General features: G+C 36.3%; 1 protein-coding gene across 6 annotated transcripts in view; it reads right to left on the bottom strand.

Annotated features, from left to right (window-relative positions):
• The window catches only part of RPS6KA3 (ribosomal protein S6 kinase A3), a 114,318-nt gene that overhangs the window by 93,883 nt on the left and 1,336 nt on the right, over positions 1-19,099 (bottom strand). For 2 of the 6 annotated variants that reach the window (XM_081042899.1, XM_081042900.1), the window contains exon 1: positions 10,183-10,242. The exons of 2 other annotated variants lie outside the window; for them this stretch is intronic. The gene's annotated coding sequence lies outside the window, so the exon portion shown is untranslated. Of the gene's footprint in view, positions 1-10,182; positions 10,250-19,099 lie in introns of those variants that run through there. 2 more of the 6 variants (XM_081042901.1, XM_081042896.1) reach the window with 2 other exon arrangements.

Here is a 19,099-nt window from a genome sequence, read left to right as displayed (position 1 = left end):
TAAGGTAAACCTGATTTGCCACTAAATTTATTTCTCAAAAGCAGTGTGACCTTGGAAGTCACTGTTTTCTGGTACTTATATGCAATCCATAAGAGTTCGATGGAACCTTGGCCAGGGTGGATTTGAAAGTATGCCACTAACTGTGGGCAAGTCCTTAAGCTTGAGTTGTGGTTTTCTTCATGCATAAAATATGTAGATATCTAAGAGCTCTTCCAGCTTGGAAATGTTATAATCCTGTGACTTTAAGGATTAAAGTTATTTAAGATTTTGTGGGGTTTTTACACCTGAGGAAATGACTGATTCTGTATTTAAAGCTGTTTTTATGTTGTATCTAATTCCCTCTTTCTGTCTTCTGCATCCAAAATACAGTTTTGTCTTTATCCTTCAGTGGTATGTTTGTACCTAAGTGTAAGCAAGGATAATGCCAAAGAATGGATTGCACAAACGCTCTCACCTGAAAGAGAAGTACTAAGAAAATAAAACATTGTTTCTTAGTGCAGATTACGAAATCTAAAGCAATTTTATAATTTCCATAATCCAATTGTACTATTCTTATTTTGCTAGTATTGAAAACCAGTAAAGCATCAACTTGTTGAAACTTTTTAAGCTGCTTTACCTACTCCAGTCCTATTCCTGCATTCCTAATACCCTCAAACCCCACCTCTTAGTACTCACGGAGTTGGTAGTATTTCCCAAACCTGCCTGATGATCAGAATTACCTAAGATTCCCGTTAATGATGTATTACCTGGCCTTACTCCAAACCAAAAATGAATCAGAAGTTCCAGAAGCCCCATGGCTCAGTATTTCATTTTTTAAACAGTCACCTTAGATGATTCCTATGATTAGACAGTCTGGGAAATCACAGTATAGAGGAAAGATCACGGGCTTTGGAGCCTGACATACCAAGTTTCAAAACCTGCCTTGTCCTTTATTATAGGTGTGACTTTAGGCAAGTTACTTAACATGAGTCTGAGTTTTCTAATTCACAAGGTTTGGACACTAGTTATGTCAAAGGTTGTGGTCAAGTTCAGTATGCCTAGCCATGTTGGGTGTTCAGTAAGTGTTAGCTTCTCTGTCCTCCTGCCACAGGAAATGACAAATACAAATATTTGAGGGGATTCTGATGAGTCCCTTACCCTAATGGGTCCACTTCTGTTTCTCGGGCTAAAAATCTGAGTACTGGATCACTGTTTGATGAATTACTCGGGTTGGCTAATTTAAGAGTCTCAGGAGCAAGTCTACTGACTTTTTCTGGTTTCCAGAGGCTTAATGAGGTCCTCCTATCTAAACAGATACACCATTATGTGGGGCTTCAAAGCCCAAGCTATGTGACTGTGGCAAAATTATCTGAACCTCTGTTTCCTCATCTGTAAAACAAGTGGTGCTTAAATGTTTGCCAAACTGAACCCAATATACATTATTGATAATATAATTGTGAACTAATAATCATTTAAAATAATGAAACATGCAGTTTTACAAGCATCCTTATGAACAAAAAGGAGACAGCAATAATAGGTTGTAAGTGAAATGAGACAGAATGGGACTTGCTCAAATACACAATAAATCAGAGCTTAACATCCAAGCAAAATTTCTGTGGATTATCAATTGTGCCTTTTTTTTAATTAAATATATTAGAGTAACACTGGTTAATATAACATGATACAAGTTTTAGGTGTACAATTCTAGAATACGTCATCTGTATATTGCGTCGTGTGCTCACCGCCCAAAGTCTAGTCTTCCATCACCATGTATTTGCCCCCCTTTACACTGCATCCTCACCCCAACTCCCTTCCCCTCTGGTAACCAGCATACTTCCACTTCAACTGTATCTTAACACATAGTGTTTTGGACAAGTTTGGAGTTGAATTCACTGAGGAAAAAACAATCCAAACTACTCAGTCATTAAAAAAATATGTATATATATTTAAAAAGTATCATAGGTATAAACACAATCTGGCAGCAAAACAGTTCTGTAAAAGTAATCAGAAATATGGTTTCCAATTACAGTTCCATAATTAATTCTAGCTACATATGTATTAAGCATATATATATTAAAAGATAATTTTACTAAAAATTGTTAGTATTAACTGTTCAGATAAGGTATAAAATTAAAAGAAACCTGAAGAAATTAAAAAATTAAAAACCTAGGAACATTCATTCAGGACAGAATTAAAAGTTACCCTCAATTATTAAGAAATCAGAAAAAAAATCTCTCAAATCCTAAAAGCAATTTAAAGAATCATAGCTTTTTTCTTGATTTATTCAAATTATTCATTAAAGCAACTGAGTTTCATTCAGTTCCTACCCTTTGCTTGTTATGTTTATGTCCAGACATTTAATATTTTCACTGTTATTTTGAATGAGATTTTTCCATTATCATTTCTAACTAGGAATATTGATTTCTGAACATATTTTGTATAGTATCACCTTACTAGACTACCATTAGTTTTAACAAACCCTTTTAGCATTTTCCTTATATTTTTCTAAGCAGATGATTATATATCATCTATGAATAGTAATCTTTTATTCTTTTTTTGAATATTCTGATTTTGTTTAATAGCAAACTCTTCCAGAATATAAAATAGAAGTGAAAACAGCAGTCATAATAAGATTGCCTATGATATGTTCCCATCAAGCATGATGCTGGCTATTGGTCTGATATTTTTAATAATATTAAGGACACACCCTTTTACTTCCATTTTTCTAAGTTTTTAATTGAGAATAGACACTAGAGGGCAGCCGTTTGGTTAGAGCACAGTGCTCATAACACCAACATCGCCGGTTCGATTCCCACATAGGCCAGTGAGCTGCAACCTCCACAACTAGATTGAAAACGACTTGACTTGGACCCGATGTTTTTTGGAAAAACACACTGTTCCCCAATATTCCCCAATGAAAAGAGAGACTAGACACTGAATTTTAGCTAATGCTTTCTGACTTTTTTTTTTAACTTTTTAATTAGAAATGATTATAGGTTCACCAGAAGTTACAAAAATAGTACGAAGAGTTTCCATATACCCTTAACCCAGTGGTTACATGTAACATAAGTTCCAGTCAAAACTAGGAGATGTATACTGGAACAGTGTCCAAACTTTATTCAGATTTCACTGGTTTTACATGTTCTAGTGCAGGGGTGTCCAAACTGCGGCCCACAGGCCAACTGCGGCTCGCAATCCATTTTTAATTAGCCCGCAGAAAATTCCAAAAATATATTTAGTTTACTTAAATAAACCAGGTGAAGCAATACGTATTCAACTCGAGTGAGTGGCCCAGCTGTTTGTGTATTTTACCGCATATGGCCCTTGGTGAAAACCGTTGAAAAAACTTTGGACACCCGTTCTAGTGTTTGTGTAACATATTATACATATAGGTTACTGTATCTGCCACCACAGTAAAGACACCGAACATTTCATAACTACTAGGATCCTGTATTTTGCCCCACTTACAACTACACCTTCCTCCCTCCCTCCCTCCCTCCACTCTTTCTAACCTTGGCAACCACTAACCTAGTCTTCATTTTTACAATTTTGTCATTTCAAGAATGTTACATAAATGGAATCATACGGAATGTAACCTTATTTTTTCCCCACTCCACATATTTCCTTGAGATTCAATAATTCATTCCTTTTAGTTGCTGGGTACTATTCGATGGTGTGGATGTACCACAACTTTTTTAACCATTCACCCATTGAAAGCAATTTGGTTTCTAACTTTTGGATATTACAAATAATGCTGCCATGAACATTTGTTACGGACTTCTGTGTGGACATACATTTCTCTGGGATAAATGCCCAGTGTATGTTTAGTATTTTAAGAAATGGCCAAACTATTTTCCAGAAGAGCTGTATCACTTAACATTCCCACCAGTAATGTATGAGAGATCCAGTTTGCCCACATCCTCACCAACATTTGGTATTGTCACTATTTTTTATTCTGGCTGTTCATATCAGCATGTAGTGATACCTCATTGTGGTTTTTTTCCATTTCCCTGATAACGAACCATACTGACATCTTTTCATATGCTTATTTGCTATCCATAAACGTCAATTCACCTCTTTTGTCCAATTTCTAACTGGACTGTTTATCTTTGTTACTATGAAGTTTTGAGTTTATATATATGTATGTGTATAATTCCCCCCCCCCCAGATACAAGTCCTGTCTCACATACAGGTTTGGAAATATTTTCAGCCTACCTGTATAGCTTGTTTTTTCATCCCCTTAACAGGATCTTCTGCATAAAGTTTTTAATGTTGATGAAGTTCAATTTTTTTTTCTTTTATCAATTGTGCTTTGGTGTCTGATCTAAGAACTTCTCAGCCTACTGCCCTGAAGATCTTCTCCTACGTCTAAAATCTAAAAGTTCTATAGTTTTACATTTTATATTTAAATCCATGATCCATTTTGAATGCATTTTTGTGTAAGGTCTGAGGTTTATGTTGAGGTTCATTGTTTTACCTATGGATGTGTGATTGCTGCAAGTACCATTGTTAAAAAAAACTATCTATACTTCCTCCATTGAACTGCTTTTGCACCTTTGATAAAAATCAGTTAGCCATACTTGTACGGATCTATTTCTGGGTTCTGTATTCTGTTCCATTGATCTTTGTGTTTATCCCTTCACCAATACCAGAGAATTTTGATTACTGAAGCTATAAAAGTATTAAAATCAGGTGTAGTGATTCCTCCCACTTTATCTTTAGATATTTTAGTTCCGTTACCTTTACATACAATTTTTAGAATAAGCTTGTGTTAAACTTATAGAAGAATTTGGGGAGAATCGATGACATCTTTACTACATTGAGTCTTCCAATCTATGAGCATGGTATACCTCTCCATTTATTTAGACCTTTGATTTCTTTCATCAGCATTTTTTAGTGTTCAACATACAAATTCTACACGTTTTATTAAATTTATACCTAAGCAGTTTTTTTTTTTTGAGCAACTACGAATGGTACTGTATTTTTCATTTTGGTTTCCACACATTCGTTGCTAATATATAGAAATGCAATTTATTTTTGTATGCTGATTTTGTATCTTATAAATTCGCTGAACTCACCTATTAGTTCTAGTTTTATGTATATTCCTTGCAATTTTCTTTGGAAACCATTATCTCACATGCAGACAGGGACAGTTTTATTTCTTCCTATTAAAACTCTTATGTCTTTTATTATTTCCTTTTCTTACCTATTATACTGGTAAGAACTTCCAGGACTACGTTGAATAGTCATGGTGAGAGTGGACATCCTAGTCTTGTTCCTGATATTAAGGGGAAAGCACTCAGTCTTTCACCATTAGGTATGATGCTAATTGTGGGGTTTTAGTAAATGTTCTTTATCAAGTTGAGAAAGTTCCTTTATTCTTAGTTTTCTTTTTATTAACAAATGTTTAGTTTAATGCATTTTCTGCATTAATATATAAGTTTGCTTCAACTTTTTAATATGGTGGACTACACTGAATGATTTCTGAATACTGAACCAGCCTTACATCCTTGGAATAAAACCCACTTGGTCACAGTGTATAGTTCTTTTATATGTCGCTGGATTTGTTTTGTTAGTATTTTTTTTACCTTCCCCTTTCTTCCGCCTCTCCCCCCCAGCCCCGCCACTCTGGTTCAAGCCATTGTTTCTCAATTTAGTTATGTAGGACACAGCTCCCTGGCCCATGCTGGTATTATGAGCCTTGTGCCCCTCTCCCCTCCCCCCCCCCCCCGAGGCAGTCGTCATTTGGCGGTTCACAGCAGCTCTCACCAGCTGCCGGCCGCTCATGCTGGCTGCTGGCCACTCACACTGGCCACTAGCCGCTCATGGCAACACACGGTAGACCACAGCAGCCCACGGCAGCTCACGATGGTTGCTGGTCACTCACACTGGCCACCGGCCGTTTATGGTAGCCCATGGTAGACCGTGGCAGCACATAGCAGCCCACAGCAGCTCACGATGGTTGCTGGCCACTGGCTGTTCATGGCAGCACCCAGAAGCCCATGATATCCAGTGGCAGCACACAGCAGCCTGCAGCAGCACTCAGCAACCCAGTGCAGCTCAGGCCAACCTCCTCACGGCAGCCCAGCTCCAGGGAGATCTGTTGTTCACAACCTTAGCCTTAGAGCGCGCAGCCCACTGGCCCATGTGGGAATCAAACCAGCGACCTCGGCGGCGTTAGGAGCACGACGCTCCAACCAGCTGTGCCATCAGGCTGGCCCAGTTTTGTTAATATTCTGTTAAGGATTCTGTGTTTATATTCTTGAGGTACACTGGTCTGTAGTTTTCTTTGCTATACTGTCTTTAGGTTTTGGAATCCGGGTAATAACAGTCTCATAAAATGAGTTGTGAAGTTTTTCCTCTTCCATTTTCTGGAAGAGACCATGTAGGATTCATGTTATTCTTACCTCTTTATTCTTGATGTTCCAGATCCCTCTTTTACCATTTCCTTTTTTAAAAAAAGATTTTATTGGGGAAGAGGAACGGGACTTTATTGGGGAACAGTGTGTACTTCCAGGACTTTTTTCCAAGACAAGTTGTTGTCCTTTCAGTCTTAGTTGTGGAGGGTGCAGCTCAGCTCCAGGTCCAGTTGCCGCTGCTAGTTGCAGGGGGCACAGCCCACCATCTCTTGCGGGAGTCGAACCAGCAACCTTGTGGTTGAGAGGACACGCTCCAACCGGGCCATCCGGGAGCTCAGCGGCAGCTCAGCTCAAGGTGCCGTGTTCAATCTTTAGTTGCAGGGGGCGCTGTGCACCATCCCTTGCGGGACTCGAGGAATCGAACTGGCAACCTTGTGGATGAGAGCCCAGGCTCCAACCAACTGAGCCATCCGGGAGGCAGCTCAGCTCAAGGTGCCATGTTCAATTTTAGTTGCAGGGGGCGCTGCCCACCATCCCTTGCAGGACTCGAGGAGTTGAATTGGCAACCTCGTGGTTGACAGCCCACTGGCTCATATGGGAATCTAATTGGCAGCCTTCGGAGTTAGGAGCGCAGAGCTCCAACCGCCTGAGCCACCAGGCCGGCCCCTATCATTTCCTTTCTGCTTGAAGAACTACCTATAGTCATTTCAGGGTCTCCTATAGCCAAATTCTCTTAGCTTTCCTCACTGCTTTAATTTCACCTTCATTCCCAAAGGATATTTTCACAAGGTATTGAATTCTGGGTTGACAGTTCTTGCCTTTCAGAATTTGAAAAAGTGTGCCATTTCCTTCTGGCTTCCATGGTTTCTAATGTGCAATCTGCTGTCATTTGAATCATTGTTCCCCTATAGGTAATTGTTCGTTTCACTCTAGCTGCTTTCAAGATTCTGTCTTTACCTTTCGTTTGGTTTAAAAATTATTTTAATTGTGCTAAAATACATATAACAAAATTTACCATCTTAAGCATTGTTAATGTACAGTTCAGTGTGTTGAGTATATTCATATTGTTGTGCAACAAATCTCTAGAACTTTTTCATCTAGCAAAATTGAAACTTTATACCCATTAAACAACTTCTGATTTCCAAAGGTTTGATTTTGATGTGTCTGGGTGTGAATTACTTTGGGTTTGTCTTGTTTGGGGTTCCCAGTCAGCTTCTCGAATCTGCAGGCTTATGTCTTTTGCCAAATTGGGGAAATTCCAGCCATTAATTCTACAGGTCCACATTTTTTCTCTGCTTTCTGAGACTCTGATGACATGAATGTTAAACTTTTTGTTATTATTCCCCCAGGCCCTTGAGGTGCTCTTCATTTTTTTTTCCAGTTCATTTTTTTCTCTGTTGTTCAGACTGCAGTTTCTACTGCTCTATCTTCATTTTTATTAACTCTTTCCTTTCCTGTCATCTCCATTCTTCTATTGCTCCCATGTAGTAAGTCTATTTCAGTTATTAATATTTTATTTTTCAGTTCTAAAATTGTCATTTTCTGCTTTATATCTTTTATTTTCTGAAACTAATACTTCATTTGTTTCTAATGTGTTTGTGATTGCTCACTGAAGCATTTTTATGGCTGCTTTAAAATCCTTGTCAGATATTTCCAACATCTGAAGCATTTGGGTGTTGGTGTCTGCTGACTACTTTCTCATTCATGTTGTGATTTCCCTGGTTCTTAGAATAAGTTATCTTCAATTGTATAATGGACATTTTGGAGATTACAAGACTCTGGATCCTATTTAATATTTTTTAGCAGGCTGTCCACCAGTTGAGGTGTAGTGTGAGGGCTAGGTGAGTGTGTATGTACCCACACTGTGGTTAAAAATGCACTACGGAAAACTGCTATAACATTATAATTTTTCCCTAAAGATCAAATTACATCTGTTTATATCATTCCTAGCTAATTTAGCTTGCTTCATGTTTTTCAACTGCTTGTCTACCTTAGTACTTTTAGATTACAATATTCCAAAGGAGAGAATTCTATTTCATTTTCACCGAGTATTATACTATACATACTCAGAAGAGCCAGGGGGAAAAACATGCCTTTAAAACTCATTTATGAGTTTCTTTTAAATAATCCAAGACAAATTTTATTATTAACTTGCCTGTGACATTTCTCTCTTTAAGCAACCCCCTTTACTGCTATCAACATCCATTCTGATAGTTATTTTTCTTGAATTATACCAATAGCCAGCAGGAATGTGAAGAAAAGGAGGCAAACGGGGCCTCTTTTGTGAATTTTTACTTCTTTAAATGAAACACCTGAATGTCTTACTTTATTTGAGATGAATTCTTGAAAAGAATTCATTTATCTGTTGACGTGTTTAATTTCATATATTCTAGACCTTTTGTTTTGACTGACCTTCAATTTATAACTGTATTCTTGCTTGAAAGAAGACACTATAAAATAGTATAACAAGACTGAGGAGACTAAGGAAAAATTTAACTGCCTCAATCTTTGCCTTCTTTCTATAATTTTCTATAACTAAGCTTTAACTGCTTGTTTCTTTAGGAACTCTACTTTAGCTGGGAGAAAGGGTGGCACAGGTGATGAGGTAGGTATCCTAAGGTATTTCCACAAAACGTAGGGCTCTATTAACACAGTTGGAAAACCACTGTTCTAGGAAGAGCTTTGTATTACATCTGAAAATGAAGAAAATCTTTTAAAAGCATGAATTGAAACTAAGTTGTCTGAGAAGAACTATGTATAACATTAACATAGATAAGGATCTTCTATATCAGAATTAGAGCAAAACTCCATTTAAGTCCCCAAATCAGTAACAAAATAAGCACAATAATTAATTACCGAAAATTGTTTCCCCGAAAATAAGACCTAACTGGAAAATAAGCCCTAGCATAATTTTTCAGGATGACATCCCCTGAACATAAGCCCTAACTCATCTTTTGGAGCAAAAATTAATATAAGACCCGGTCTTATTTTTGGGGAAACACGCACGGTATGTATACAAGTAGACAATAAGCACATGAAAAGATTCTTAACATCCTTAGTCACTAGGGAATTGCAAATCAAAACCACCTCACACATATTATAATGAAACAGACAATAACAAGTGTTGGTGAGGATGTAGAAAAATTGGAATCAGCATACATTGTGGGTAGGAATGTAAAATGGTATGAGCAAATTGGAAAACTATTTGGCAGTTCTTCAAAACATTAAATATAGACTTACTATATGACACTGCAATTCCACTCCTAGGGATATACCCAAAAGAACTGAAAACATTAGTTCACAAAAAACTTGTATACAAATGTTCACAGCAGTGTTATTCATAACGGCCCCAAACTGGAAACAATCCAAATGTCCATCGACTGATAAATGGATAAACGAAATGTGATCTATCAATACAGTGGTATATTACAAAGCCAGAAAAAGGAATGAAGCACTAACACATGCTATAACATGGATGAACCTTGAAAACATCATGTTAAGTAAATGATAACAGACACAAAAGACACGTATTATATGATTCCATTAATATGAAATGTGCATAATAGGCAAATCTATAGAGACAGAAAAAAGTTGATTGGTTGCCTGGGGCTGGGGGAAAGGAGAGACTAGGCAGTGACTGCCAATGAGCATGGGATGAACAAAATGTTCTTGAATTAGACAGTGGTGATAGTTGCACAGCCTTGTGAATATGCTAAAAACCACTGAATTGTATACTTTACAAGGGTGAATTTGTGGTATGTAAATCATATCTCAATTTTTAAAAAGATTAATTAGGGCTATTTGATCTAACAGTTTGAAAATCCAATAGGGGAAAATAACCCACCCATGACTGTGTAACTTTTCTTTAAATTTCCTTTCTAATATTGTGGCAAGATAATTGGCAACTTTGGCAGGTTGAGCCAGATCCTGTATTCTGGCATTCTGAGAGAGTGTCAAATAGATTTTTCTGTAAAAAAAGATGCAAATATAAAAAAGTAAGATTTAAGCTGCTGCAATTAAAAAACAGCACAGTTACTCAGCACACACCTAGGCGTTCTATATGGAGAGCTGGTAAATAACATCTAGGCAGCCCTTCTTTTCCAAATACTACAGTTTTTGTTTCAAATGTTCATTTGTAAGACAGCTATTCAGAAATCTCAAAATATTTTCCTATTTTACGTCAAAATGCTGTTCCTCAGGCCAGCTCACAAAGCCTATTTAACCACACTGTATTTGGAGAGTAATATCAATTTTATTTTTCCAACTCTACCTACGAGGTATGATCAAAAGACATGGTGAATGTTCAAAAAACATATTATAGTTAAAGACACATTGCCATTAATCCCCCTCAAAATACTCCCACTCGTTTCGAACACACTTATCCCACTGTTCTTGCCACTTTCTGAAGCAGTTCTGGAAATCCTTTCGTGCGTGTCTTTACTTCATTCTCCATCATGACAATGCTCCATGTCACACACCGCTTCTGGTGTTGAATAAAAATATTATGGTGTGTCCTCATCCACATCGTTCACTGGTGTGGATCTGCCACCATGTGATTTCTAGCTCTTCCCTAAAGTCAAAATGACCATGAAAGGTAAACATTTTGAATCGATTCAGGACATCGAGGCAGCCATGACAGCACAATTAAAGACACTCATGAAAGAGGACTTCCAGAACTGCTTCAGAAAGTGGCAAGAACGATGAGTGTGTTTGAAATGAAGGGGAGTATTTTGAGGGGGATTAATGGCAATGTGTCTTTTACCGTAATAATTTTAAATTTAAAAATTCACACTTTTTTATCACACCTCGTATACATTACCATAAAACATCTACTCATGCAGACCACCTAGAACCTCTCTCCCCTGTAGATTTCGTCTAGACTGAATCATCAAGCAGGGCCGTCTAGTGGAACGCCAAAGGAATTTACAATCTGTGAGACTTGGGTCTGAATACTGCCTCCTCCACTTACTAGCTGTGCCACCATGAGTAAGTGACTGAACCTCTTTAGGCTTCAGCTTCCTCATCTGTAAATTGAGAATAATTATGTCTTACCTCATTTAAATTGATATACAAAAGTATCTAGTCAGAGGGGACACTCAGTAAATGTTAGTCTCCAAGATATATCAATCCCCTTTTCCAGTACTAATATAGCACAGTGTAGTGAACAATGCAACATTTTTTGATAGCCAATTTTCCCCAATGTGTGGGTATCATCACTTGAATGAGAAATGTCACTGTAAAACTAGTAAAGTTGTAGAAAGTGCAGAATGGTGATATGAGGGGCATGCACCACCTAGAAGGGCTTATCAAATTTTTCAGGGTAGAAGAGAGACAAAACAAAGCTCATTAAACATAATTTGAAAAAGTGTATTAAATATATTTTTATTTAGAAAAAATTTTAGCCTAATTTCAATATACAAACAATAGAAGGTTGAGTTAAAAAACACTGGTGTAGAAAAACAGGGTTCAATTTGTATTAATCCTATAATCTAGAACTGCACTGTTCAATGTGGTAGGCAATAGCTACAGGTGACTATTTAAATTTAAGTAAACTAAAATTAAATTTAAAATTCAGTTCCTCAACCACACTAGCCACATTTCAAGTGCTCAATAGCCACATAGGGCTAGTGGTTACTGAACAATGCCTATGGAGAAATTTATTTTTCAAATGAATCTTTCCCATTATTTCGTATTGTTTTCAGGTAGACACCTCTGATCCTAAATATTAAGAACTGAAATAACATTCTGGTAACTGAGGTTTTGCTATAGGTTTTACAAGATTTCTGGAGTGAAGGTTTCTCTCAAAACACTGCACTTGAAATGTACTTCAATCTATTAATGTCAAAATGATCTTTTGCTTCAGGCTATCATTTGACATCTGCTTCTAACACATATCAAATGACTAAACCAAGTTTCCTATAACAAGCTTTGTGGACCAAAGGATTAGAGGTCAAGCTCACAGAAATCTAGATGACCACGTCAGATTTGAAGATAAAATTGTGATCATATGTAAGATTATAAAAATCAATTTACATGGTGGATAAAATATTAGTTTTTAAGGTATATAAGAAACCATGGATATATTAGTTAAGATGGGGAAATCTGATTTCAGTTATGCTATTGCTGTAATTCTATGTATACTAACAGGATAAGAATGAAAGGAAATATAAAAGCACTTTTGGATTTACACATACGTGTAGGGTGTCTAATATTCAGGAAACTAGCACTATTTCATGAAAAACAAAAAAACAAAACACAACCCCCCTTCCCAAACACACAAAACAAACCAAAAAGACAATGTGGAGACCTGACTCCAGGTGGGGCAGTAGGCTAGCTTTCAGTCTTGTAGCTGCCTGTTCTTAAGTTTATTCATATTCCTTTCTAGCTGACACCTTCAAGAGAGGAAGGTAAATATACACAATAGGTAACGCCAATAATTGAGCCATTTTGTTATGGTATGTTGGAGCATAAAATCACTGTTTATTAGTAGGTAATATGCCCATCAAATACCTGACCCCAGAGGTATATGTATATGATGGACAGAGATAAGAAAATGGGTGAGGGCACTATTTTTAATTGTTTGCTAAGCTGTAAGTTTACGTTTTTTTAAAGATGAAGTAACAACATTACAAAGTTAAAAATGGCTGCATCAAAATATCATTAACCCTAGCTGTATGTTTTCTAGTAACTGCAAATCAGAAGCAATTAATTAAAAAAGGAGAATGGGAGAAGTAGGCATATTGACAGCAGCATAAGGTAGCAAATGATAAAGGGGGCTCTTTAGAAACTATTAATATTAGACATAAGTTACAGAGCAAGCCATGTAGGGGCCGTATAGTAGGGGCAATTAGCTTGATATTAAGGTAAATTATGACCATTAATTTTCAAAACGCTGAATTAAAATGTTTAAATTATTTTAAACTTTTATTTAAATTATTATATTTAAATTTTAGTCCATTGTTAAGATGGAAATTGTACAATTTAATTTAGAAATATTTCAATTTAAAATTTAAAAAACTCTTGACAGTTAAAGAAAATGCTTTGATACAGTCAATTAAACATAACAGCTCATTTCCGGGCAATACTGGATCATGTTACTATAGTTATCAGACTTCCCAAAACTGTGTTCTGCAAAGCATTTGTGTCCTTTGAGACTTCAATAGATGGTTCAGAAAAAAGGGGTTCTGACATCAAGTCTCAAATGCTGTGGGCTACATCCTTTTTGTAAATTCATCACATACAACATCATCTTAAAAGTTCTAAAAAGTTATGCAGTAAAGACATTGGTCAAATCTTGTTTAAATCCGTAATTCCCAATTTTTTTTGACTGTACCACTCTCGTTTGGGTTTTTTGGAGGTGGGAGATGGTTGCTGGGGCACAGATACACCTTTAATATGTCCAGAGACTTCTCAGTTAAAAATACTGCTATGTACTATTTAAAGCTCCTTAAGTACGGCAGGTGGCGGGTTAGCTCAGTTGGTTAGAGCCTGGTGCTGATAACACCAAGGTTGCCTGTTCAATCCCTGCACGGGCCTCTGTGAGCTGTGCTCTCAATAAAAAATTTTGAAAAATTAAGTATTTAAAGTTCTTTTAGTATAAATACCACATAATAGACCAAATCCAAAGGATTACATTTCTAGACAGGAAAACCCAGTTACTCATGTCATAAAAAAACCCCAAACAAATGTGTTTATAGAGTAATAGGGAGGGAGGTGTACCATATTAATTTCTGTCCCTATAAATGAAATTAACAGAACTAATTGATCCTAAAATGAAAAAAGGCGTCCACATTTTTTTGGGTATGTTTTAGAAAGTTAAAATTCTGCCCATTGACACTATAAATTGACTTTATCCATTTCTTCAGGGACACACTTCCTTCAAGAGGTTGACATACAGGATATACCATATTTCACTGATTTATGAGGCAACCATCATGTGTAGGATACACTATTATCTCATATATCACTAAGGAAAAAATCCCACTGCTAATTAAACAATGACATGCCATGGATTGTGAGATGCCTTCCAATTTGAGCAGTGTTGAAATGTGAACGTACTTTCCTTTCTTCCTTCTTCCACACATATTCTTCAAAATGTTCTTTATCTCTTTTCCCCCTTTAAAGACAATAACAAAGAGGGGAACAATACAAAATGGGACAAGATTCAAGAGATTTCTGTTCTGCCTCACCCTTACAATTATATTCACATATTATAATGGCTCTGTTTAAACTGATCAATCAAACAAATCATTTTTAATTGTTCTGCTTGATTCTGAAGAATTACCCCAGAGGAAAAACACAGAACTTCCTCAGACAGTTGTCAGAGAGATGATTCATTATAACTATTATTTATTAAACACTTAAACCATGTACTAAACCAAGGGCTTTACATATATTATCATTTCATTTAATTTTCACCACACCCCCATGAGTTAGATATTATTTGCATCCCTATTTTACATATTAGGATGTTGAAGCACAGAGACATATTAAATAACTTGCATAAGATTACAAAGTGATGAAGTGGCAGAGCCAGGACTCAAACCCAGGTCTTTATGGCTCCAAAGCATATGTTCTTCAACACTTCACCATACAGCCAAATAATCCCACAAAGTGCCTTCCAAATTTTAAGGAGATAAGTAAAATTTAAATATTTAATTGCTAGTAACTAATGTATTTGCTTAAAATAGGCCAAATGTTTTGTTATGTTCTATATGGAGATATTTACTCTGAATTTGTTTTATAAAATGTATATAGTACATTTCTGTTTGTTTTCGTTAACGCAACACATTTTACTTAACCATTAAGATTTACAGTTGTTTTATCTTTGCTTTTACGCTATTTGGTATTAAACTGATAAATCAGAATATCTGAGATCTGGTAACGTTCCAGATTAATGATACAGGAAACTGTACCAACTCTGATGGGGGAGGGATCTAATGCCAAGTATTAAAATTCAATTGCTTGTTTTTTCTTTCTATTATGTGAATTGGGGAATGGGATGTGTAATATATATTTTTGCACAATTGCATTCCAATGTTTTAAAGCTTGTTATCCACCAAAACACATATACAACTCTGCACTATCACACTTATGCATTACTGAGACCACCAAGATGTCACTGTCATTCGTACACTGTAATCTGATCTACTGAGTCTAAAGCATCCAGTCTGCACTGGTGAATTGGGCCACTTGACATCACACATCATTCACAGTCTGGAAGATCACATGTCCCTGAGCATGGAACTCTAGAGCAAATCTTGTCAATGATCACAATGGTATAAATTTTTTAGTAGATGATAAATTTTTTAAAAATCTTCAGAACAATTCTTCTGCAATTCAGACTTCTGATAAAAGGATCTGCTGTATTTTTGATCATTCTATAATTTATTGAATGTCATGTCCTTGGTCAAGAATGCACATCCCAATTATGCCACTCTTCGTATATAAAAATAAGAGACACTTATTGTGATTTCCAGAAACATACTAAAGAAAAGGCAAAGTCTGGCTATATTTTCTTTAGTTAGATAAGTTTATCTCTTTAGATGTACCAAAATTTAAATTTAAATGTACCAAAGAAGTTTCACATTTTGGATCAACCCCATTAGTGTAGGATCAAGCTGCTGCCAAAATAAAGCAAACTTTCCTAAATTTTAGTTTAACAAAGACTGACATCCTATATTATAATCACTGAAAACAATGAAGTGTTCAGTAATGTGTCACAGTTAACTTGACAGTTGACATGTAACAATACCTGTCCTCTCCTCAGATCTTCACTTGGGGGAAAGAAAAAAACCTGAAAGGTGGTAAAAATGAAACAGGAAAAGCAAAAAAAAAAAAAAAAAACTTAATAAAACATATTTTTGCAAAATCAATGATCATACTTTTAATATTTTCCCCTACAGATGAAATATAAGAAACCTAATATTTATACAGTAGTACTACAGAATCCAATGTAATCTTTGAGGTTAAAAATAGCTGCACATCCACTGAAGATAGTTTCTAACACAAGGGTCTCGTTTCTTATAAAGAAAATATTTATGTAGTTACCATGTTTCAATGCATTACGGGTATTTGTTATTTAAAGGAATTCAAGGTGGCTATTTTTATACAACATATTTCTATAAAGCAAAAATAACATCCTTAATTTTATTTTTGAAAATTGCTCATATTTAACTTTATTATCATCTATCCTTACTCTACCGAAACTGAGAAAAATGTGTCATTTTAGGTCAAGCTTATGATCCAGTACATGTTGTCCCTGACAGCAGTGGCAAGGAATTTGTAGAACAGAACAGCCACAATTCTTTGAAACCCATCTCCTAAACAGTTCAATATTCAAAAACATACTAGCATCTTTAAATTAATTCATTAAAGAGTTTTAAATTCACCTGGACACTTTAGGAAGCTATTTTGTTTTTAATCTTGCACCAACCTGACTTTGCTCACATAATAATTCCTTTATTATCCTAAATTTGTTTAAACATTCGGCCTTGTTCTAGCCTATCATGTTCTGACCCATGTTTGAGTTCAACCACAAGGGTTTTTGTTGTTTTGTTTTGAGCACTATGAGACCCATGTGAGGTCTTAAAGCAGGAAGGCTAGCTAGGTAAAGGAGTGAAGAAACTGCCTATACTTATGGTGAGGTACTCAGGTCTTTTAAGATTGCTCATATTTCAAAGTAAAACTAAAATGATAAGAAAAGAGATAAGATTGATAATCATCCTACTCCTGACCTTCATAATTCATTCAGCGGACATCTACTAGGTCCATAATCTGTACGTGCCAGGCACTGTGTTAAGTGCTCAGGATACAGAAAAAAAAAGTCCTACTAGGGATGATACCACAAATGTAAATTCCTATAGAGACCAACCCTGAAATCTTTTAGCCTGGAGAGGAAAATTTTTTATGTATTTACTCAAGCAAATGAATATTTTTAAAAATGACTTTACTCTGGTAAAAGACAATTATTCTCTGCCAAGAATTTACTGGGGAGGAGATGGCACAATAATAGTAGGCATAATATTAAGTCCAATATTAGACTTCTGAATGAAAATTCTCAACCTTTTCCTTACTGGCTTCAATAATTTCAAATTTGTATCAGAAGTAATTTACTTGAAACAGCTGAACAACCAAAGGCAACAAAATATGTAAAGGCAATTTGTTAAAATCTAGTTTTAATAAATCTAGGCAACACTGGCTCTATTTGACATACCTTATGCCAGAATATCAGAAAATTCTTTCAAAATGGCAAATTGTGTAATCCTATCTGCCAGGTTCTGGAAACCATGACAGTAACTGAAATAACTAGGCTTTAACAAATGAGACCTCTTATAATACCATAATTGTTTCTGAAAAACACATGACCTCTAACTACTGGCTTATTTATTTATACCCTGAATTTTTCCACAAAGGGTTTGAAGCAGCTACCCTGATATAAAGCGAAAGCACATGAATTACATTCACCTGGCTTTGAATTATGGCTCTGCCATTTACTATTTATAATCTTTGTGCCCTTAACTTCGGAGATTGTTTCTTAATCTGTAAGAATGGGAACCATAATCCTCTGTTGGATTGTAAGAAGGAGAAAATGAAATAGTAGCAGGTAGCACAGTATCTGGCATATAGTAAGTGCTAAATAAACATCAGTTTTGTGCCTTCCTTATCCAAGTATACGCTATTCAGAAAAAGGATAAGGTAGAATTTTAAGTGATTTTTTTTACACATTGGTACATGCCAAGCAGAAAAGTGGATTGGTTATGAGTTGCACATGTTAACGTTTGCATCTAAAATCAGGCTCAAAGCAAATTCAATTTCTTTCCACAAGGTCAGCACTTTGAGAACATTAACCTTTTAGCTATATATTATTTAATGCAAAAAAATTTCTGAGGGAAAAAAATCAAAAGAGCCCCCTGGAATACTGTTATTCACATTATCAAGTCAAACATTCTAAATTTGATTTTCTTATAAAAAAGATTTATAGTGTTAGTCTGGCTAACATAATTTTAAATGAAATTCTCGTAATTGTGCCAGTCTTAAAAACAGGATTTGTTAAAAAAAAATTTAGGTAACATACATCAATGTCTTTTCAATGGATGAACAGCGTTTACTTTAGGGTTTTAAAATATGATCCAAATCGCAAAATACTAAGCACCATTACAACTCTGTTTGCGTTAAGCAGAGCAAGTAAACACTTTATACAGCAGTGGAGGTGACTAGGAAAAAATTGAAAAGCGATTTAAACGGATCCCCCTCTTTTCCCTCCCCTCCGTTATACCCGAGAATGCAAGTGTCCCGCATCTCAGATCAAACTGAGCCTGGGTCTTACTGACGTAACCAGTAACCCTATCCACCTCTCACACTGCGGAGGCCGGCAGGGCAGCGGCTGCGGCCAAGTACACCACTCATCAGAGCCTGTCCCATTCCACCCCCGCGTTTCAGTCATGCTTTCCAGAAATGGGGTCACTCACTCAGTGACTATTGCACACACGTAGCCTATCATCCTGTAATCCCCCAAAGTCCGCTGCGGGGATAGAAGACAGCAAAAAGTCAAGAAGGAAGAATCACAGACGCGCCACCATCAGGAACTGATTTTCCACTCGAAGAGGAGCGCTGATGCCCTGGAATGGGTCTTGTCTGGGTTATTTTCGCAGACCCTGAGTTGGTTCTGGGACAAGGGGCGGCTGTGAAAAGCTCGGTGCTGTGGTGTGTCCGGGGGAAATTGTATTTTGCCCTGTTTGGGGTATATCTGGGTTTCTGGC

The sequence above is a fragment of the Rhinolophus hipposideros genome, assembly GCF_964194185.1.
Source record: "Rhinolophus hipposideros genome assembly, chromosome: X".
Taxonomy (NCBI): Eukaryota; Metazoa; Chordata; class Mammalia; order Chiroptera; family Rhinolophidae; genus Rhinolophus; species Rhinolophus hipposideros.
The sequence above is the reverse complement of the archived record's forward strand: the minus strand, read 5'-3'. Positions and strand labels throughout refer to the sequence as shown.